Below are 23409 nucleotides of genomic sequence, written 5' to 3'. Positions count from 1 at the left end.
AGCTGGGCATGGTGGCTCACACCTGTAATGCCAGCACTTTGGGAGGCCAAGACAGGCGGATCACCTGAGGTCAGGAGTTCGAAACCACCCTGGCCAACATGGTGAAACACCATGTTGTGTTTAATAAAAACACAAAATTAGCTGGGCATGGTGGCAGTCACCTGTAGTTCCAGCTACTCGGGAGGCTGAGGCAGGAGAATCGTTTGAACCTGGGATCTGGAGGTTGTAGTGAGCCAAGATGGTGCTACTGCACTCTAGCCTGGGTGACAGAGCAAGACTGTCTTAAAAAAAAAAGATCATGGATTCTAAAATCTCGTGAAACCCCACATATCAGTTGGTGGCCTTGCAGTACATCTGACGTATAGGAAATACAACTTAAACAGCTTACACCTTTCCGGAAGTTTCTTGGCCTTCGCAGAAGATGGCACTGCCCTGGAAATTCCTGTTTTTACAGCCTCTGGGAGTTAACTGATGCCAGGCACCAAGAGGGATGATCCCAAGAGCATCTGCATGTTTCACGTCTTGTTTCCACCATCAACGAAGACTTGGATTTATAGATAGAGGATTCCCACGGCCAAAATGAGCCAGAGCCTGGACATCTACGGAAAAATACTCAAAACAAGTGGGGTACATGCAATGCCTATAAGAAAGTAACTAGTGGGACAGGCTCAGCCTGAATTACCTTTAGGCAAACATAAGTGTTTAAAAGAATGATAAGGCTGGGCGCAGTGGCTCATGCCTGTAATCCCAGCATTTTGGGAGGCTGAGGCAGGTGGATCACCTCAGGTAGGGAGTTTGTGACAAGCCTGATCAACATGGAGAAACCCCATCTCCACTAAAATGCAAAATTAGCTGGCACAGTGTCACACACCTGTAATCCCAGCTACTCAGGAGGCTGAGGCAGGAGAATTGCTTGAACCTGGGAGATGGCGATTGTGGTGAGCCAAGTTCATGCCATTGCACTCCAGCACTCCAACCAGGGCAACAAGAGCAAAACTCCATTTCCAAAAAAAAAAAAAAAAAAAAAAAAGAATTGTCACTGTCACTTCCAGCCAGGGTTTTAAACCACCAGATATCTAACAGATGCCCTGAACTCACTCGCTCATTGGCGGACTCAGGCCCAGAACTTGTTCACCAAGAAGTAAGTGAAGTTGTAATGTCTCTGAAGCTTGTCTTTTTTTTTTGGAGACAGGGCTTTGTTCTGTCACCCAGGCTGGACTGCAGTGATACAATTAAGGCTCCCTACAACATCCTGGACTCAAGCCATCCTCCTGCCTCAGCCTCCAGAGTAGTTGGGACCACTAATATGTACCACCACTCCCAGCTAATTTTTATATTTTTAGTAGAGACAGGGTTTTGCCATGTTGTCCAGGCTAGTTTCAAACTCCTGAGCCCAAGTGATCCTCCCGCCTCAGCCTCCTAAAGTGCTGGGACTATGGGCATGAGTCACCACACTTGGCCTCTAAGGCTTTGTTCTTTAGGCCAAAGCACTTGACAACACCTCCATGATGGCTGGGAATTTCTTACTGGATGGACTCTCCCTCTTTGTCATTTAACTGACCAGGGGGATCCTTGTATGCTGCCCCCTGATCTTTGCCTCTCCCCTGACATTTGCTGTTACCTACTGACTGAAGGTCATGTTCCTTTTCCTGCTAGTTTCGGGACCACCTTCTCTGGCAGTGTCCAGGATGGCTAAGGTCTGGGGTCTCTTCAGAATTCCTGACAACCTTGACTTGGAGGTGTCCAAGGAGCCCCTTCAGGATGTCCCAGTCAGAGCCAGAGGTCAGGTATCTGCCCTCCAGAAGTCCACGGTCCTGGAGGTAGAAGCTGTCAGGGGCTCGGGGGAAGCTGATGTTGATGGGTGGCCTGGGGACACTGCCAGGGATGGCCAGGTAGCTGTTGTGGCCACCCGTGAAGCAATCGAGGAGGATTCTGTCTATGTTGGCCATGCAGAAAGTTGACGTGAACTTGCTGATGCCTGTCAGGGAACTGTCCCTTCTCACGAAGCTGCTGTTCTTGGTCATGAGGGGGCTTGAGGGGAGATGGAGTTGGAGAAGTTGGTGGCTGTGTGCACTGGGAGGGTGTCGCCAGGGCCTTCCTCTGACAGGACAGGTAGGGACGGGGGCAGCAGGAGGTTAGGGCTCTCATTGGCTGCCTGCTTCTTGCCCAGTGGTCACAGCAGCCTCTCGGAGATGCTGACCCTCTGGGTCAGGATGGTGATGATGTTTGGAGTGACCGCAGTGAAGAGGTAAATGACATGGAGCTGCCCCCACCAGGACCCTCCTGAAGCCAGTTTTATCCCAGTGGATTCCACCAACCACATAGCAGAGTGTCCCTCGAGACCCGGGATGGGGGGAGAGACAGGGTGTGAGTTCCCATCTGTGAGAAGAGAAGCACTAAGCGTGGTGGCCCCATTTCTTAGAAGGACACAAACATAGCCAAGGCCATTCCAGGGACTGGGACAGTATCTGTTCACCTAAACCCCAACAAGACGGGATAGGATTCCCAGGGTGGACCCCTTGGGGGTGTCCCAGTCCTGTCCTGCACTGCACAGCCACCTGAAGGGCCCTTCCTGGCACCACCCCTGGCAGCAGCACAGTGACCACCTACCTGCCCACAGTCCCTTCCACTTCCTACCTGTTACACTCCCTGTAACCTTTCAGGCCCCTGGAGCAAATGCTGTACATTGTCCCTCCAAGGCCCCCTCTAGCTCAGGGCCAACTCCATTGCTCACACACAGACAACCACACAAATGCCTGCGGCTGTTTGTCCTGTACCCAGGACACGATGAGTAGAGTCACCCCTTGTGGGGATCAGATGGGTCCTGTTTCTCCCTAGTCTGGTGGGCAGCTCTCCAACCCCTGAGCCATTGGCTGACAGCAGAAAAGCAGGGACTGGATCACTGCTGTTCCTGCTCTGTTCTCGCTCCACATCTCAGGGTGCTGGCCAGCCAGGCCCTGGCCACAAAGCATGGCAGGAAACTGTGAGTGATGCCATGGGGGCCTAGCCAACAGCAGTCAGCAGATTTACCTCCAAACAGTGTGGCTTCCTCTAGCCTGGCTCTATGCTTTGATGGCAAGAGCCAGGGAAGCCTCAGGGGTGCTAGCCCAGCCAGCTGCACATCAATGACACTTCCCCCCCCCCCATCAGGGATCCACTGCTTTATTTTGTGTTATTGTGACTTCAGCTACATTTGGAGTCAGTCCAGTATTGAGAGAAGAGGAGGGGTCTTTCAGTTTATGGATGCTGCTGAGGAGGAACCTGCCTGTTACCAGCATGGGATTTTTGGTTTGGGGAAGACTTGGCCACATTAGGAGTTTACCTTTCAAATAAGAACTTCTATGGACAGGTCTGGGCTTCAGACATACCCAGCTCAGCCTTCAAGGCATACCTAAGGATGGCATGACCCCGGATCTAATTACTTCATGGTTTCACTGTACAACTTCCTTCATTTGTCCCAGATGGGCCTTTTCATTTCACGTGCATGCCCATTTAAAAGCCCCAGTCCTAGGCTGGGAGTGGTGGCTTGCACCTGAAATTCCAGTACTTTGGGAGGACAAGGGGGTGTGGATCACCTGAGGTCAGGAGTTCAATACCAGCCTGGCCAACATGGTGAAACCCCATCTGTACTAAAATTACAAAAAAATTAGTCAGGCATGGTGGTGCATGCTTGTAATCTCAGCTACTTGGGAGGCTGAGGCAAGAGAATCACTTGAATCCGGGAGGCAGAGGTTGCAGTGAACTGAGATTGCACCATTGTACTCTAGCCTGGGTGACAAGAGCAAAACTCTGTCTCAAAAAAAAAAAAAAAAAAAAAAAGAAAGAGAGAAGAGAAGAAAAGAAAAGCAAAAAAAGAAAAAGCCCCAGTCCCATCCCTTTTCTGCCTCTGTTCTAGACTTGGGAGTCTTTCTGCCTCCCCGCTGCCCCTTGGGCATTTTATTATTCTTGACTTCCAACACTCACAATCCTAATCACCTTCCCTCCTACCCTCCTGAAAGACACCATTGCTGTTTGTGACCCTTATTCAAGATCAGATTTCAGATGAAGTTTATTAACTAATTTTCTTGAATGATCAAAGTGGTGCCTTCTCACAGACAGATGTAAGGTGAAAATTGACATCCCTTTTCCTCTCTGCCAAGCCCAGCACTCACCCAGCATGGCCCCTTTGGAAGTCCCCTTACCCATAGCAGCTCATGGGTGGAAACAGAGAGAGAAGCAGCAGCATTTTCCAGGAGATGTGAGCGAGGCTTGGGGAGGCAGAGCCATTTGTACAGCATGGACTTTCTACTCCTGAGCTCCCAACCACTGATGACCCAGCCTCTTCATTAGGGCCCTATGTGTGTGTCTTATGAAGGCTTTCCCTTGGTTTCTTTCTATTTTTTTTTTTTTTTTTTTTTTGAGATGGAGTCTCACTCTGTCTCCAAGCTGGAGTGCAGTTGGTGAGATCTTGGTTTACTGCAACCTCCACCTCCTGGGTTCAAGCAATTCTGCCTCAGCCTCCCTAGTAGCTGGGATTACAGGGGCATGCCACCACGACCAGAAAACTTTTGTATTTTTAGTAGAGACGGGGTTTCATCATGTTGGCCAGGATAGTCTTGATTCCCTGACCTCCTGATCTGCCCGACTTGGCCTCCCAAAGTGCTGGGATTACAGGCATGAGCCACTGTCCCCCAACCCTTTTCCTTTGATTTTTAAACATCGTTCCAATGGATACTTGTATGTCTTTTTCAAGATGAGTCAAGTGCAGCAGTGAGAGCTGGGGGAAAGACTAGAGGAAGGAATTCCATCTGCAACTGACTGTGAGAGATCAGTTGAGATAACTGATTACCTTCAGCCAAGCCAACTGCTATTTTATTTTTTATTTTGTTGTAAAAGTTATTTATTTTGAGATGGAGTCTCACTCTCACTCATGCTGGAGTGCAGTGGCATGATCTTGGCTCATGCAGCCTCTGCTTCCTGGGTTCAAGTGATTATCCTGCCTCAGCCTCCTGAGTAGCTGGATTACAGGCATGCACCACATGCCTGGCTAATTTTTGTACTTTTAGCAGAGATGGGGTTTTGCCATGTTGGCTAGGCTGGTCTCAAACTCCTGACCTCAAGTGATCCACCCACCTCAGCCTCCCAAAGTGCTGGGATTACAGGCATGTGCCACCACGCCTGGCCCCAGTTGCTATTTTAATGGATTTTTTTCCTTTCTTTTATTCTGTAACAAAGCAAATATTTTATATATATAAAAAAACTAGAGTTATTTATTTATTTAATTAATTTTATTGTTTTTAGAGATGGGGTCTCACTGTTCACCCAGGTTGGTCTCAAACTTCTGAACTCAAGCAATCCTCCCAGCTTAGCTTCCCAAAGTATAGATTATAGGCATGAGCCACAGCACCCAACCAGTATTGATTTTTATACAATATATTGATAATTAAGCATCATACTGAATTCCTGCACTGCTTTGCAGCTAATTCCGTTGGAGTTTCCATATGTCCAGCCCCAGAGACCAGTGGGGCTGAATTCTCATTATCTGCAGATTCTGTATTTGTGAATTCACCTCCTCACTACCACTTAGTTGTAAACCTAGAACCAATCCTCATGGTGCTCTCAAAATCATCCAAGAATTTGCACAAAACAGCACAATGCCTGTGCTTCCCAAGGGCAGGTGGTCCCAGCTGAGGCCCCAAAGAGCTGAGCTCTGCTTTCTCATCTCTGTGCTCATACTAAAAACAAGTTTTCTTTTCTTTTCTTCTTCTTCTTCTTCTTCTTCCTCTTCTTTTTTTTTTTTTTTGAGATGGAGTTTTGCTCTTGTTGCCCAGGTTGGAGTGCAATGGAACAATCTTGGCTCACTGCAACCTCTGCTTCCTGGGTTCAAGTGATTCTCCTGCCTCAACCTCTTGAGTAGCAGGGATTACAGGTGCCCACCACTACACCTGGCTAATTTTTTGTATTTTTAGTAAAGATGGGGTTTCTCCATGTTGGTCAGGCTGGTCTTGAATTCCCAACCTCAGGTGATAAACCTGCCTCAGCCTCCCAAAGCGCTGGAATTATAGGCATGAGCCACTGTACATGCCCAAAACAAGAGCCTTTGTGTGGTCTATTTAGTGCCACCTTTTTTACATTTTTTTCATTGTATTTTAGGTTTTGGGGTACATGTGAAGAACATGCAAGATTGTTGCAAAGGTACACACATGGCAGTGTGATTTGTTGCCTTCCTCCCCATCACCTATATCTGGCATTTCTCCCCATGACATCTCTCCCCAAATCCCCACCCCCTGCTGTCCCTCCCCTATTTTCCTCTGACAGACCCCAGTGTGTGATGCTCCCCTCCCTGCGTCCATGTGTTACCACTGTTCAACACCCACCTATGAGTGAGAACATGCGGTGTTTGGTTTTCTGTTCTTGCATCAGTTTGCTGAGAATGATGGTTTCCAGGTTCATCCATGTCCCTACAAAGGACAAGAATTCATCGTTTTTTTATGGCTGCATAGTATTCCATGGTGTATATGTGCCACATTTTCCCTGTCCAGTCTATCATTGATGGGCATTTGGGTTGGTTCCGGGTCATTGCTACTGTAAATATTGCTGCAATGAACATTTGTGTACATGTGTCCTTATAGTAGAATGATTTATAATCCTTTGGATATATACCAAGTAATCGGATTGCTGGGTCAAATGGAATTTCTATTTCTAAGTCCTTGAGGAATCGCCACACTGTCTTCCACAATGGTTGAACTAATTTACACTGCCACCAACAGTGTAAAAGTGTTCCTATTTCTCCACATCCTCTCCAGCATCTGTTGTCTCCAGATTTTTTAATGATTGCCATTCTAACTGGCATGAGGTGGCATCTCAATGTAGTTTTGATTTGCATTTCTCTGATGACCAGTGATGATGAGCATTTTTCCACATGTTTGTTGGCCTCATGTATGTCTTCTTTTGTAAAGTGTCTGTTCATATCCTTCGCCCACTTTTGAATGTGCTTATCTGTTTTTTTCTTGTAAATCTGTTTTAGTTCTTTGTAGATTCTGGATATGAGCGCTTTGTCAGATAGGCAGATTGCAAAAATTTTTTCCCATTCTGTTGGTTGCCGTTTCACTCTAATATGGTTTCTTTTGCTGTGAAGAAGCTGCGGAGTTTGATTAGGTCCCATTTGTCTTTTTTGGCTTTTGTTGCCAATGGTTTTGGTGTTTTGATCATGAAGTCCTTGCCTACACCTATGTCCAGAATGGTTTTGCCTAGGTTTTCTTCTAGGGTTTTTATGGTGTTAGGTCTTATGCTTAAGTCTTTAATCCACCTGGAGGTAATCTTAGTGTAAGGTGTCAGAAAGGGGTCCAGTTTCTGCTTTCTGCACATGGCTAACCAGTTTTTCCAACATCATTTATTAAACAGGGACTCCTTTCCCCATTGCTTTTTTTTTTTTTCAGGTTTGTCAAAGATCAGATGGTTGTAGATGTGTGGTGTTGCCTTCGAGGCCTCTGTTCTGTTCCATTGGTCTATATCTCTTTTTTGGTCCAGTACCACACTGTTTTGATTACTGTAGACTTGTAGTATAGTTTGAAGTCTGGTAGTGTGATGCCTCCTGCTTTGTTCTTTTTGCTTAGAATTGACTTGGCTATGCAGGCTCTCTTTTGGTCCCATATGAATTTTAAGGTGGTTTTTTCTAGTTCTGTGAAGAAGGTCATTGGTAGCTTGATGGGGATAGCATTGAATCTGTAAATTACTTTGGGCCATATGGCCATTTTCACGATATTGATTCTTCCTAACCATGAACATGAAATGTTTCTCCATCTGTTTGTGTCCTGTCTTATTTCGTTGAGCAGTGATTTGTTGTTCTCCTTGAAGAGGTCCTTTACATTTCTTGTTAGTTGTATTCCTAGGTATTTTATTCTCTTTGTAGCAATTGTGAATGGCAGTTTGTTTTTGATTTGGCTGTCTTTAAGTGTGTTATTGGTGTATAGGAATGCTTGTGATTTTTGCACATTGATTTTGTATCCTGAGACTTTGCTGAAGTTGCTTATCAGTTTCAGTTTGGGCTGAGAGGATGGGGTCTTGTAAATATACAGTAATGTCATCTGCAAATAGAGACAATTGGACTTCCTCCTTTCTTATTTGAATACCCTTTATTTCTTTTTCTTGCCTGATTGCTCTGGTTAGAACTTCTAGTACTATATTGAATAGGAGTGGTGAGAGAGGGCAACCTTGTCTAGTGCCAGATTTCAAAGGGAATGCTTCCAGTTTTTGCCCATTCAGTATGATATTGGCTGTTGGTTTGTTGTAAAAAGCTTTTACTATTTTGAGATATGTTCCGTCAGTACCTAGTTTATTGAGGGTTTTTAGCATAAAGCACTGTTGAATTTTGTCAAAGGTCTTCTCTGCATCAATTGAAATAATCATTTGGTTTTTGTCTTTGGTTCTGTTTATGTGGTGAATTAAGTTTATAGACTTGCGTATGTTGAACCAGCCTTGCGTCCCCGGGATGAAGCTTACTTGATCATGGTGGATAAGCTTTTTGATTTGCTGTTGCAATTAGTTTGCCAGTATTTTATTGAAGTTTTTTGCATCTATGGTTATCATGGATATTGGCCTGAAGTTTTCTTTTCTTGTTGAGTCTCTGCTGGGTTTTGGTAACAGGATGATGTTGGTCTCATAAAATGATTTGGGAAGGATTTTCTCTTTTTAGATTATTTGGAATAGTTTCAGAAGGAATGGTACCAGACCTCTTTATATGTTTGGTAGAATTCTGCTGGAAACCCATCTGGACCTGGGCTTTTTTTTTGGGTGGTAGGCTTTTAATTGCTGCCTTGACTTCAACCCTTGTTATTGGCCTATTCAGGGTTTTGACTTCTTCCTGTTTTAGGCTTGGGAGGATGCAAGTGTCCTGGAATTTATCCATTTCTTCCAGGTTTACTAGTTTATGTGCATAGAGTTGTTTGTAATAATCTCTGATAATGGTTTGTATTTCTGTGGAATCTGTGGTGATATCCCCTTTATCATTTTTTATTGCATGTATTTGATTATTCTCCCTTTTCTTTTTTTGTTAATCTCATTAATGATCTGCGTATTTTGTTGATCTTTTCAAAAACCAGCTCCTGGATTTATTAATTTTTGAAGGGATTTTTGTGTCTCTATCTTCTTCAGTTCTGCTCTGATCTTAGTTATTTCTTGTCTTATGCTAGGTTTCGAGATTTTATGATCTTGCTCCTCTAGCTCTTTCAATTTTGACGATAGGGTGTCTATTTTAGATCTTTTCTTGCTTCTCATGTGGGCATTTATTGCTATATATTTTCCTCTAGACACTGCTATAAATGTGTCCCAGAGATTCTCGTATGGTGTGTCTTCGCTCTCATTGGTTTTGAAGAACACTTTATTTCTGCCTTAGTTTTTGTTTATCCAGTCAACATTCAAGAGCCAGTTGTTCAATTTCCATGAAGCTGTGTGCTTCTGTGTTAGTTTCTGAATTCTGAGTTCTAACTTGATTGCACTGTGGTCTGAAAGATTGTTTGTTATGATTTCCATTCTTTTGCATTTTCTGAGAAGTTATTTACTTCCGATTATGTGGTCAATTTTAGAATAAGTATGATGTGGTGCTGAGAAGTATGTATATTCTGTGGATTTGGGGTGGAGAATTTTGTAAATGTCTATTAGGTTTGCTTGTCTGAATTCAAGTCCTGGATATCCTTGTTAATTTTCTGTCTCATTGATCTGTCTAATATTGACAATGGGGTGTTAAAGTCTCCCACTATTATTGCGTGGGAGTCTAAATCTCTTTGTAAGTCATTAAGAACTTGCATTATGTATCTGGGTGGTCCTGTATTGGTTACCTATATATTTAGGATAGTTAGCTCTTCTTGTTGCATTGATCCTTTTACCGTTATGTAATGTCCTTCTTTGTCTCTTTTGATCTTTGTTGGTTTGAAGTCTATTTTATCAGAGACAAGAATTGCAACTCCTGCTTTTTTTTTACTCTCCATTTGCTTGATAAATCTTCCTCAATCCCTTTATTTTGAGCCTTTGTGTATCCTTGCATGTGAGATGTGTTTCCTGGACACAGCACACCGATGAGTTTTGGCTTTTTATCCAATTTGCCAGTCTGTGTCTTCTGATTGGGGCATTTAGCCCATTTACATTTAGAGTTAATATTGTTATGCGTGAATTTGATCCTGCCATTTTGATGCTAGCTGGCTGTTTTGCCCATTAGTTGATTCAGTTTCTTTATTGTGTCGATGCTGTTTACCATTTGGTATGTGTTTGGAGTGGCTGATACTGGTTGTTTCTTTCTATGTTTAGTGCCCCTTTCAGGAGCTCTTGTAAAGCAGGCCTAGTGGTCATGAAATCTCTGAGTACTTGCTTGTTAGTAAAGGATTTTATTTTTTCTTCACTTATGAAGCTTATTTTGGCTGGATATGAAATTCTGGGTTGAAAGTTCTTTTCTTTAAGGATGTTGAATATTGGCCCCTACTCTCTTCTGGCTTATAGGGTGTCTGCTGAGAGATCTGCTGTGAGTTTGATGGGCTTCCCTTTGTGGGTGAACCGATCTTTCTCTCTGGCTGCCCTTAGTATTTTCTCCTTAATTTCTAACCTGGTGCTTCTGATAATTATGTGCCTTGGGGTTGCTCTTCTTGAGGAATATCTTTGTGGTGTTCTTTGTATTTCCTGGACTTAAAGATTGGCCTTCCTTGCTAGGTTGGGGATGTTTTCCTGGATAATATCCTAAAGAATATTTTCCAGCTTGGATTCATTCTCTCTGTCACATTCAGGTACACCTATCAAATGTAGATTATGTCTTTTCACATAGTCCCATATTTCTTGAAGACTTTCTTCATTCCTTTTTACCCATTTTTCTCTAATCTTGCCTTCTCGTTTTATTTCATTGAGTTGATCTTCGACCTCTGATATCCTTTCTTCTGCTTGGTCTATTTGACTGTTGAAACTTATGCATGCTTCACGAAGTTCTTGTGTTGTGTTTTTCAGCTCCATCGATTCACTTATATTCCTCTCTAAGTTGTTCATTCTCATTAGCATTTCGTCAAATCTTTTTTCAAAGTTCTTAGTTTCTTTGCATTAGCTTAGAACATGTTCTTTCAACTCAGAGAAGTTTCTTATCACCCACTTTCTGAAGCCTGACTCTGTTAATTCATCACATTCCTTTTCTATCCAGCCTTGTTCCCTTGCTGGTGAGATATTGCAATCCCTTGTAGGAGGAGACGCATTCTGGTTTCAGGTGTTTTCATCCTTTTTGCACTGGTTTCTTCCCATCTTTGTGGATTTATCCACCTGTCATCTTTGCAGTTGTTGACTTTCTGATTGGGTCTCTGAGTGGACGTTGATTGATAAAGTTTGTTGATGATGAAGTTATTTCTTTCTGTTTCTTAGTTTTCCTTCTAACATTGAGGCCCCTCTGCTGTAGGACTGCTGAGGTCCATTCCAGGCCCTGCTTACCTGGGGATCACCTGCAGTTACTGCAGAACAGTAAGGATTGCTGCCATTTTCTTCTTCTGCTATCTTTGTCCCAGAAGGATACTCTCCAGATGTCAGTCTGAGCTCTCCTTTATAAGATGACTCTTTGGATATACGGGGGTCAGGGAGCTGCTTGAGGAGACAGTCTGTCCTTTATAGGAGCTCATGTGCTGAGCTGTGAGCTCTGTTGTTCATTCCAAGCTGCTGGGCAGGTACATTTAAATCTGCTGCAGCTGAACTCATAAAACCCCCTTTTTTTCCCCAAGTGGTCTGTCCTGGGGATTTAGGGCTTTATTTATGAGTTTCTGTTGTGTTGCTGCCTTTTTTCATGGCTGCCCTGCCCAGCCAGGTGGCAGCCTAGTCACTCTCTGCCTGCAGAGGCTTTGCTGAGCAGGTGTGGGTTCTGCCCAGCTGCCATGTGAACTTCCCTGCAGTCCTGTTTATATGGGTATAGTTAGAACTGCTTCAGCCATGGTGGGCCCCGTGTATAATGGCGGACTCTCTCTGTAAAGGCAGGCTGCCTCAGCAATGGCGGGCTGCCTCTGCCATGGTGGACTATCTCCATAGCGGTGGACTGCCTTGGTAATGGTGGATGCCCCTCCCCCATGGAGCTGGACCATCCCAGGTTCAGCTGTGCTTGCTGTGAATCTCTCAATCCAGAGTGTTTCAGATTGCTGTTTTTTTGTGGGGGTGGGACGAGCCAAGTCTGATCACCTGGCTCCCTGCCTCAGAGCACTTTTCTTTTGAGTTGAATGGGTGAGTCTGTGTCCCAGGTGCTCCAGTCGCCTGTTGAAAAGCTACTGGGATTTGTGTGATTTCCCGTGCAGCAAACCACTGCATCGGCAACAGCTGCGCTGAGATTCATGGTGCTTTTTTTGCCCAGGAATCTTCTGGCCTGGCTCCCTGTTTCAGTCTCCCCATTTTTTTTAATATGTTGAATGGGTGACCCTCTATCCCAGGAGCTCCAGTTGCCAGCTAAAACAGAGCCTGGATCGGTGTATTTTGTGTGGAGAACTGCCACACCAGCCAAAAGAGCCTCGCGGGCCAAAACAGTGGTACCGGCCAAAACAGCCGCACTGGGCAAAACGGCCATGCTGGCAACCCTTGGGGCTCCTCCGCCTGGGAATCTCCTGATCTGTGGGCAATAAAGATCTGTCTGGAAATGTGGCGTCCACTCACCCTCCATGCTTTCACTGGGAGCTGCAATCCTGAGCTGCTCCTAATTGGCCATCTTTGATCTCCTCCTCCCCCTTTTTACATTTTTGTGTTTTCTGTTGGTGTTTCACTATTTAAATGGCCCCCAAGCTACCTGATGCTCCTAAGTACAAGAAGGCCAGATGTGCATTGCACAGAAAATGCGTGCAAGTTAAGCTTTGTTCAGGCTTGAGTTGCATTGCTGTTGGTGGTCAACTCAATGTAAATCAGCCAAAGGTCTAGATGAAATAAGGGGTTTTAAACAGTAACACATACACAAGGTTATGTGTTGATGAGTTGATGAAAACGTTGTGACTGGAGGCTCACAGGAACCTAACACTGTAATTTTCTTAGTAGCAAGATTTGGTGTTTGCTAATTCAGTGTTTGTGGTGACTTTGTAGAACATAACTATCTCATATAAATGAGAATCCATGAATATAAATATTTGGATGGCTGGGCACGGTGGCTTATGCCTCTAATCCCAACACTTTGGGAGACTGAGGCGGGTGGATCATGAGGTCAGGAAATCAAGACCATCCTGGCTAACATGGTAAATCCCTGTCTCTACTAAAAACACAAAACAATCAGCCAGGGCCTGGTGGTACGTGCCTATAGTCCCAGCTACTCGGGAGCTTGAGGCAGGAGAATCGCTTGAACCCAGGAGGCAGAGGTTGCAGTGAGTTGAGATCACGCCACTGCACTCCAGCCTGGGCTACAGAGTGAGTCTCTATCTCAAAAAAAATTGGATGTATAGATCTACAATTGTATAGATCTATAATTGTTGACGATATGTTAACAGTAGAGGTTGTGGTTGATATGCGTTATGTGAGATATGTGTTTTCAATCGCTTAGTGTTTCTCCATATATTGGAATTCTGCCAGCTTCTTTGTCAAATCAGGGAGTGAGGAAGAGCCCTGAAATCCACACATCTGAAGCCTGCATCCCTGCAGACTCATCTGCCAGGAGGGCATAGATGTTGAGGCCTCAGTCTTGGTCCTTGGGGCTGCACACATCCATCATGTAGGTGTGGCTAGGGTTGTCCACCGAGTCAGCACTGAAGTCCATGAGCATCACCTCGCACACAGTCAGCAGCAGGTCGCACTTGTGGTTGCTGGTCATGTCGGCCAGGGTGATGCTGATGTCCCAGACATTCAGCAAGAGCGAAAGGCCCAGCAGTGTACCTGGACACAGAGACACAAAGTCACCCCAAGAAAATGCAGACCAGCTCTGTCCCTGGCAGCTCATGGCTTACGTCTAGAATCTTTAGGACCCAAGAATCTTTAAAACTTAAACTCCAAGCAGAACCAGGTGGAAAAGCCACCTGCAAACTCACCATATGTTTTGCACTTGGATAGGGGTTTTTATTTCATCAAACAGAGAAGAAATGAGATGAACTTTATCAACTCATTTTTAAAAATAACCAAAGTGAAGTATTCTTACAGTTAAGTCAGGAGAGGTTGTGGGACACTCCCTGCTTCCCACCAATGCAGAGACCAGAGTTATCTGGGTAAATGTTTTTGCCAACGTTCTTTTATTTTTTGAGATGGAGTTTTTCTCTTGATGCCCAGGTTGTAGTGCAATGGTGTAATCTCAGCTCACCACAACTTCCATATCCTGGGTTCAAGCAATTCTCCTGCCTCAGCCTCCCAAGTAGCTGGAATTATAGGCATACACCACCACGCCTGGCTAATTTTGTATCTTTAGTAGAGACAGTGTTTCTCCATGTTAGGCTAGTCTTGAACTCTGGACCTCAGGTGATCCACCCACCTTGGCCTCCCCAAATGTTGGGATTACAGGCATGAGCCACCACGACCAGCCTCACCAACATTCTTTTAAATTTTCCTAAAAGGAAGCAGTTGGGACCTTTTTCTTTTTTGTCTCCATTTTATTTTCATTCAAAACAGACCTATAGCAGGACAAGAATGAAAAGGCATCTCCTTCCAAACCTTGAGTTACACTGGTTACTCCAAGTACCCAACAGAGGCTGCACTAGGAGTTCTGAAACACAGCAGGCCAGCGGTCATTGCCAGGGTCCCCACTGCACACAGGGGCATTGAATCAGCCTCCACATTTCTGAAGTAGCAGCTCTCAAATGCCCCCAGTGCATCAAAAGAATAAGATGATGAAACAGAGCAAGCGACAAAACCCTGAACTCGAAAACCAAAGCTGATCAGACTCTTGGAATCACTCGGTGTCCCCTTGAATCCTCCACTTTGGACCCTAAGGCCCTAAGCAGTCACAACTTTCCTTGGGAATCAAAGAAATTTCAGGACCTCCCAGGTCCACATGACACTAGTGTTATGGCTTGGATTTTCCACTGAAGAGAGCCTGGCATGAGATGGTGTCAGCCCTCTGGGGCCCCTAAATCTCTGTTCCCCTGTCTGGTTTCAATGAGAAACTTAAAATCTAGGATATGACCAGCCCTAACTGTGTTCCCCACAGCCCCAGACTAATGAGGGGAACTTAACTCCTGATTGTCCCTCATCCCATCAGGACCCTCAAGTTGCAGCAATGAGTTACCAGAGGTTTCCAGAGGCCCTCCACCATTGTCAGGGTGGAGCTGGAGCTCACTGAGGATGGGGCTAATGAACCACACCAGGCTGTGGAGCTGGTCACGCACGCCCATCTGCAGGAGCACTGGGGTCAGGTATGCCATCTCCGTGGCATAGCTGAACTTGATGCCAAAGAGGATGCAGCCATTGAAAAGCAGCTCCCAGAAGGACCTCTGGGGGTGCAAGTCCCCGAAGTCCACCAGCTCAAGCAGGAATGGGGTGTTGGGGGTGGGGGTTGGGGTGGGGAGGGCTGAATACACTTCCTCCTCTTGGGGTGTCATTTGAAGTTGGCCTGGTGACTAAGGTGTTTGTGTCACAGACCCCGAGTAGCCATGATCTGGGACCTCCAGAAGTCCTGTGGAGTCACACCGGGGAAGAGGGTGTCTCCCGGCGGAATACTGCTGGTTGCAGGGATCATCATGAGGAGGGCTGGTGGGCGTCCCTACAAGGAAAGCCCAGGTGGGGGTCACAGTTACTTTCTCTGGGGCAGCCCTCCCTTGACAACAGGCAGCCCTCACCCTTTTCCTGTGGGAACACTTGAGTGCAGAATTTAGAGCCAAACACCGGCCCCCAAAGCAGAGCCCACTGCTCATTGGTGATGGTCTGGGGCCTCACTTGCCCGTCTGTAGCTCCTCTGTCCCAGGAGGTCAAAGCCCAACACCTTCCATACTCAGAGAGAGGACTCCATCCTGCAGGTCCCCACCCCAAACTCAAAGGGACCATCTCCCAAATAGAGGCTCGGTCAGGACAGTCCTGAGGAAGTGAGAGCCTCTCAGCTCCTCTCAAACCTCCAAGGACACCAGGCTATTTTAGGACCTGCTGCCCATTTCCAGGGCTAATTTTGCCTGTTCCTGAATGTCCCAGGGGACCAGACAGGAAGAAAGACTGACATGGCTAGGAACCCCTGGCACCCTGTGTGCTCCCTTGAGGTGAGAGGACAGCTACTTTGTCACCAGATAGAGTCACAGCCAGTCCCCTCCTCTCCCTAATGTTTGTGTTTCCTCTTTCATGGCAGGCCAGTGAACCCTCCCCATAGGCAGCTGAACAGGCTTAACATGAGCCCCTACCCTTCAGCACTCACTGACAAGTAAGTTTTTGTCCAGTCAGGAGAACCGAGACTTTGACAGTGTTAGATAATGCTCTCTTTAAAGAAATAAGTCAAACTCTGGAATCCTGTAGTTACAGACAACACGGGAATCCAGAGCCACAGACCTAGAGAGAGGTGAGAAACAGATCCCTGCCTCCTAGCCTCAATTTACTTTTTAAGCATTTTCACAATGCCCATGACATAGGTAGGGAATTAGCAAGTTCAAACCTTCACAGATAGACATCTTTCCACTCCCCTCTCCTGTTCTTTGCCCTGCTGCAATTTGCAATCTGTACCACTTAGGCACTGGCCCCAAAGTCTCCAACTATTTTTTACAGCTTTGAAATTAATCTAGATTATTATTATTGAATATTATTATTATTATTATTATTTGAGATAGAGTCTTGCTATGCCTCCCTGGCTGGAGGGCAGTGGTGTGATCTCGGCTTACTGCAACCTCTGCCTCCTGGGTTCAAGCGATTCTTCTGCCTCAGCCTCTGAGTAGCTGGGATTACATGCACCTGCCACCACACTCAGCTAATTTTTTTGTATGTTTAGTAGAGATGGGGTTTCACCATGTTGGCCAGACTAGTCTCAAACGGCTGACCTCTGCCTCCCAAAGTGCTGGGATTACAGGCATGAGCCACTGCACTTGGCAATCTAGATTATTAACATTAATAGAATGGATTCTAATATGTAGCTTGTGTGTTTTACCCAATGTCGACTTTTCTAAGCACAGGGAGAGGAAAACTGCTCAGATCAGAGGGAAAGAGACAGATACCAAAATAACAGAGGGAGAGTTCAGGATTCTCTCAGACACAGCCCACACTACCCGCTCCACAAAAAAGCCCACACTACCCGCTCCACAAAAAAGCAACAGACTAAATTCCTTTTAAAGTCCTTTCTGAGACATATACCCCCAAATTGGGACAACTTTCCCAACATTGATTTCTGATGATGACACTTGTCATTGACCAAGATAAATATCACAGGCTTTCTCTCAAAATTAGTTTTAAGCTTCAAAAGTAAGACTTTCTGACATTAACTTACCATACCTCTTTCCATCACACTATCACTAGACAATAAATTATTTACAGATCACTCTGAAATTCCTCACTCCAGATTTGTATCAAAAACTCTTCCACCCCTCCACCCACTCAGAGATTATCTTTCTTCTCTTTGGAAGACACTAATGATGAAGATGATTGGATCTAGAGACATTTCAGTAAAATGAAGAACACTGTGTTAATCCAATGACTCATCCATCCATCCATCTACCCACCCACCTATCCATGCATCCACCCACCCACTCATACATCCATCCACCCACTCACCCATCCATCCATCCATCCATCCATCCATCCATCCATCCATCCACTCACCCACCTATCCACTCATCCACCCATCCACTCACCCAGCCATCCATGTATCCATCCACTCATCCACCCATCCATCCATGCACCTATTGACCTACCCACCCATTCAATCACACATCCATACACCCACCAACCCACCCATCCATCCACCCACTCATCCATCCATCCATCCACCCATCTATCCATCCATCCCTCTATCCATCCATCCATCCTCCCACTCACCAATCCACCCACACATGCATCCATCTACTCACTCATCCATCCATCCATCCATCCATCCATCCATCCACCTACTCACCCACCTATCCACTCACCCACCCATCCATCCATGCACCTATCAACCCACCCACTCATCCATCCATCCACTCACCCATCCTTCCACCCACTTATCCATCCATCCATCCATCCATCCATCCATCCATCCATCCATCCACTCACCCACCCATCCATGTATTCACTTACCCACCCATCCACCCATCCATCCACCCATTCATCCACCTACCCAGTCTTCCATCCACCCATTTGTCCATCCACCCATCCACTCACCCACCCATCCATTTATCCATCCTTCTACTCAGTAATCTACCCATCCATCCTTCCACACATCCTTGCTTCCATTCATCTATTCATCTGTCTATCCAAACAACCATACACACATCCACCTACCTATTCTTCCACCTGGTCCTCTATATATCCTTCCATTTACCCATCTACCTTCCCACCCTTCCAAACATGCATTCATCCACACAGCTACCTACCCAGCCTCCAATTAAGCTGAGAATTGAATACCAAGACACTGAGGTAATAGAGATAAAAGAAAGACACAGTTCTTGCCTTTGAATTAGGTGAAAAAGTGGAAGAAAGTCCCTTCCTGTGTGGTGGAATCATTGGGTAAAAGAGATATGAGTAATGGTTTGGCACAGGAGGGGTGGGGCAAGAGATGAAGCCTTCAGAAAGTTCTTAGCTAATCATGGGGGCCCTTGAAGTCTTGCTAAAAGATGGATTTTATTACAAGGTGACAGGGAGAGACATAACAGGGAGAGAGAGTCTCCTGTCACTTCTGTAGATGACTTATCCTGTGGCCTTGGAAAACACCATGCTTTCCCATAGGAAGAGAACAGATGAACCTAAGAACTATGTAGACAAATAATACTTCATTTGAAATAGAATTCATTGATGAGGAGTAAATCAAGATTAACATGCTTAAAAGCTAAGCTTATTTATGTTTCTCTCTGGCCTAGTTCAAGCACTTCTGTATGGTAAAATTTGCTGATTGGCTGGTCTTCCTTCCAAAAACCCAAGTAGCAGTTATCCCCTGGAGCTTCATTCATTGAAAGCACAGAAATAGAGTACCAGTTCCAACACCATGTAAGACTGTCTCCTTCAGAGTCAGAATTGAGACCCCGCACAGGTGAGACGGAGAGTTGGATCGATCTCCACCTGAAGGTCACAGCCCCAAGTTTGCCCTCAATGGCCACCTCCCTTTCTGTCCCTCTGCCCAGCCTCTTCTCACCTTCAGGCACACAAGGATATCTCCTGCTCTTTCTAACCAGCATTTTAATCCATAATGTGAACTTAAGTACTTAGAAATCTTCTCTTTAAATTTGGAATGAGCCGGGTGTAGTGGCTCATGCCTATAATCCCAGCACTCTGGGAGGATGAAGAGGGTGGATCACAAGGTCAAGAAATTGAGACCATCCTGGCCAACATGGTGAAACCCCGTCTCTACTAAAAATACAAAAATTAGCTGGGTGTTGTGGCACAAGCTTGTAGTCCCAGCTACTCGGGAGACTGAGGCAGGAGAGTCGCTTGAACTCGGGAGGTGGAGGTTGCAGTGAACTGAGATCACGCCACCTCACTCCAGCCTGTTGACAGAGTGAGGCTCCATCTCAAAAATAAATAAATAAATTTGGAATAAAGAACTGTGGCCCAGTTTGAAAAAAGTTCAGCTTTAAACAGTATGGGGGGCAGGGAAGAGAGAAAGGGAGAGAGAGAGAGAGAGAGAGAGAAAAACACACACACAGAGAGAGAGAGACAGACAGACAGACAGTCTCCTGTCTAGCCCAGGCTGGAGTGCAGGCATCATGGCTCAGTGCAGCCTCAACCTCCCTGAGAAGCTCAGGCGATCCTCTCACCTCAGCTTCCCAAATAGCTGGAACTACAGGTGCATGCCACCACAGCAGGCTAATTTTTGTATTTTTGTTTTTTTTTTTGTAGAGATGGGGTTTCACCATGTTGCCCAGGCTAGTCTCAAACTTTTAGGCTCAAGCAATCCACCTGCCTTGGCTTCCCAAAGTGTTGCGATTACAGGCGTGAGCCACCGCACCCAGCCCCTGAGCTGTATTTTTGAAAAGAGGAGCCTCTTGGACCTTCAAGTGAACTATGTAGATGGTCAACTTCTCTACCTGCAATGGGACAGTTCTACCATCACCTCTGCCATGCCCCACTGCAGCCTGTCCTGGCAGAAGTGAGAGCCTCACACATCAATGAATTTCTCTCTAGCATCTGAACCAGAATTAAACTTAGTTTATTTTTATTAAAAAATTTGATTAAAACTACATTTAGTAAAAGCTGTTCACAAACGTTTATTCTAAGAATTTGTTTTATTTTGTTTATTTATTTGAGACAGAGTTTCACTCTTGTCGCCCAGGCTCGAATGCAATGACACCATCTCGGCTCATTGCAACCTCTGCCTCCTGGGTTCAAGCGACTCTCCTGCCTCAGTCTCCCAAAGTAGCTGGGATTACAGGCACTTGCTACCATGCCTAGCTAATTTTGTATTTTTAGTAGAGATAGGTTTCTCCATGTTGGCCAGGCTGGTCTCGAACTCCTGACCTCAGGTGATTTGCCTGCCTCAGCCTCCCAAAGTGCTGGGATAACAGGTGTGAACCACTGTGCCTGGGGCCTCAAAAATTAATTTCTAAAATTCTTCTGGCTGGGCATGGAAGTCAGGACACGTGGATCACCTAGGTCAGGAGTTTGAAACCAGCCTGGCCAACATGGAGAAACCTCATGTCTTCTAAAAACAAAATTTATCCGGGTGTGGTGGTGCATGCCTGTAATCCCAGCTACTCAGGAGGCTGAGGCAGAAGAATCACTTGAACCAAAGAGGCAGAGGTTGCAGTGAGCCGAGATCGTGCCACTGCTCTCCAGCCTGGGAGACAGAGCCAGACTCTGTTTAACAACAACAAAAATTCATTTTTGAATGTTCTCATAAAAATTGGTGAAAGTGGAATTTAAGATCATGAAATATAATTTTAATACACAAACATTCACCAGACCATCTTTACTGCACCATATGACCATTTACTCAGTCAAAAGGAAATGTGTTCATCTCTGAGCCATGCAAAGCTTATACAGGGGACCCACTGTGCTTCCAGAGTACAGAGGATGTTTAAAGTAACAGATCCCTCAAACTGTGTTGTGGAAAGTTTAAGTGGCAAATGATTAATAAAAGTAATCAATGCCCACCACATAGGTTGAATGCTTACGATGATCCTACTATGAGCAGAAACCATTTCCTCATTTCTTTCTTCTCTTTATGAAAATTGGCTCCCACCACAGGGTTGTCTGGGCCCACCTCCCTTCCTGACACTTATTTACTTGTTTATTTATTTGAGATGGAGTCTTACTCTATTGTCCAGGCTGGACTGCCGTGACACAACCTCGGCTCACTGCAACCTCCACCTTCCTGGTTCAAGTGATTCTCCTGCCTCAACCTCCCAAGTAGCTGGGATTACAGGTGCCCGGGTAATTTTGTATTTTTAATAGAGATGGGGTTTTGCTATGTTGTCCTGGCTGGTCTCAAACTCCCAACCTTAGGTGATCCACCTGACTGGGCCTCCCAAAGTGCTGGAATTACAGGCATAAGCCACCACACCAGCCTCTCATGCTTCTTTCTAGCAATCCTCAAAATTCTTCAGGGAGGTTCTCCCAGACTGGGAAGGGGCTCTACAGACTTGGGAGGCTGCCCTTAATAGGCTAGTTTCTGAATCGTGGCTGTTTCCCACTTTCCATCTCTGGCAGCTTGACCCCAACTCCAGTACCAACTTTTCCCAAAAGCCCAGGCAAGGTGCAGCCAGAATTTGGCTTTCCGCCGCCCCTGACTCTGATTCCCTGGAAGAGCTGAAAAACATGCATGGCGGTAACTCTAGAAATAATTTGAGGAGCTGCTCATTGTTGAGGGCTTCCACCTCAACGCGTTCCGTTTGATGCTGACTTAGGAAAGGAGAGCCCTGAGTGGCCTCGCTAAGTAACCCTGGGATGCTGAGAGGCACTGCCAGGCCCCTGGTCAGCTAGAGGGGTCAGCCCCACACAGGAGGTGAGCCAGAAGCGGATGACACCTGTCCAGGTGACCAGAGACCAGGCCTCCTCTAGGAGCACATTGGGAGCCAGGGCCAAGGCCAGGGTCTCCTCCCCTCACCAGCAAGGAGGAGAGTATCTGCCACCTCGCCGGCACCCTCCCCCAGGCCCGAGGCTCCTGCCCTTGGAGGTGCGAGACACACACACATTAAACAAGACACAAAACAAATTGTCAGAAGATGGGGGGCTCCGTAGACTCTGCCATTCAGGAGACTTCCATGAGGAGCAAAGGTCTCTGTGCTGGCCTCAGGTCCCGATCCCGGCACCCTGACTATTCAGGTGTGTAGGGTGCCGTGCTCTGGCAGGCAGTGGGCCGGGGAGTGGGCAGAAGGCGTGAGGAAGACAGCAGTACTACCTGTGGGTGGAGACGACGAGCATCCCTGTACCCACTGGCTGCTGCCTGCCTGGCCACCGTCCTGCTGCTGCGGCATCACCTCAGGCCGGGCACTGATGTGCCGGGCGCTGATGTGCCGGGCGCTGATGTGCCGGGCGCTGATGTCTCGGCCGTGGCCTCTGCAACTGCACTGGCCCGGCGCCTCAAAGTGGCGCCGGGCCGGGGACCTCCCGGGCAGGAAGGGAGCCAGATCCCGATGCCCTCCTGGGCCCTTTCCACGGGGTATCTGACCAGGGGCTTCAAGCATGCTGGTTCGGTCTCAGGGAACTGCCAGTAGCCCAGATGAAAATGGCCCCCTGGCCTCACAGTTCTTTCCGATTTCTTCTGATTTCAAAAGAAATGAATAAATTTTCGTGTCTTCATGTATAAATAGATGCCCATGTGTTTGCCAATTCGGGGATGCTGCAGTGCATGCACTAAACCTGTGTCCATGTGTGCAGCAGGGGAGCCGGGCCTGCGGGAGATCTCGCACGACTCTGGCGCTGTCCAAGGCACTGGGGATGCAGCAGGGAACAAGGCAAGGTTTACGCTTTGGGGGAGGGACATTTTATTTATTTATTATTTATTTCATTTTTTTAAAGTACAGAGAGACAGGGTCTTGCTTGTTGCCCAGACTGGTCTTGACTCCTGGGCTCAAGTGATTCTTCTGCCTTGGCCTCTGGAAGTACAGGTGTGGGCCACTGCACCTGGCTGCATGATATTTGAGAGAGAGACACACACATTAAACAAGACACAAAATAAATTGTCAGAAGATGGACACGCCATAGAGAAGGGGTTAGGGAGTGTGAGGCTGTGGAGGTGCTGGCCTTGCAGGCTTCCATCAGGTTGTTGAGAGTCCTCACTTCTAAGGTGACATTAGAAGAAGCACTTGAGGAGCAGGCCGGGCGCAGTAGCTCAGGCCTGTAATCCGCACATTTTAGCAGGCCGAGGCAGGCAGATCACTTGATGTCGGAAGTTTGAGACCAGCCTGGCTAAGGTGATAAAACCCTATC

The 23409-nt window shown here is 46.3% G+C and overlaps 1 pseudogene; it reads right to left on the bottom strand.

Annotated features, from left to right (window-relative positions):
- Nucleotides 1-15616, bottom strand: part of LOC116543698 — a 28171-nt pseudogene extending 12555 nt beyond the window's left edge.
- Nucleotides 15617-23409: the final 7793 nt, after the last annotated feature.

This window comes from Sapajus apella, unplaced genomic scaffold (genome assembly GCF_009761245.1).
Source record: "Sapajus apella isolate SASKATOON/1434 unplaced genomic scaffold, GSC_monkey_1.0 scaffold193, whole genome shotgun sequence".
Lineage (NCBI taxonomy): Eukaryota > Metazoa > Chordata > Mammalia > Primates > Cebidae > Sapajus > Sapajus apella.
This window is presented reverse-complemented; position numbering and strand designations above follow the sequence as displayed.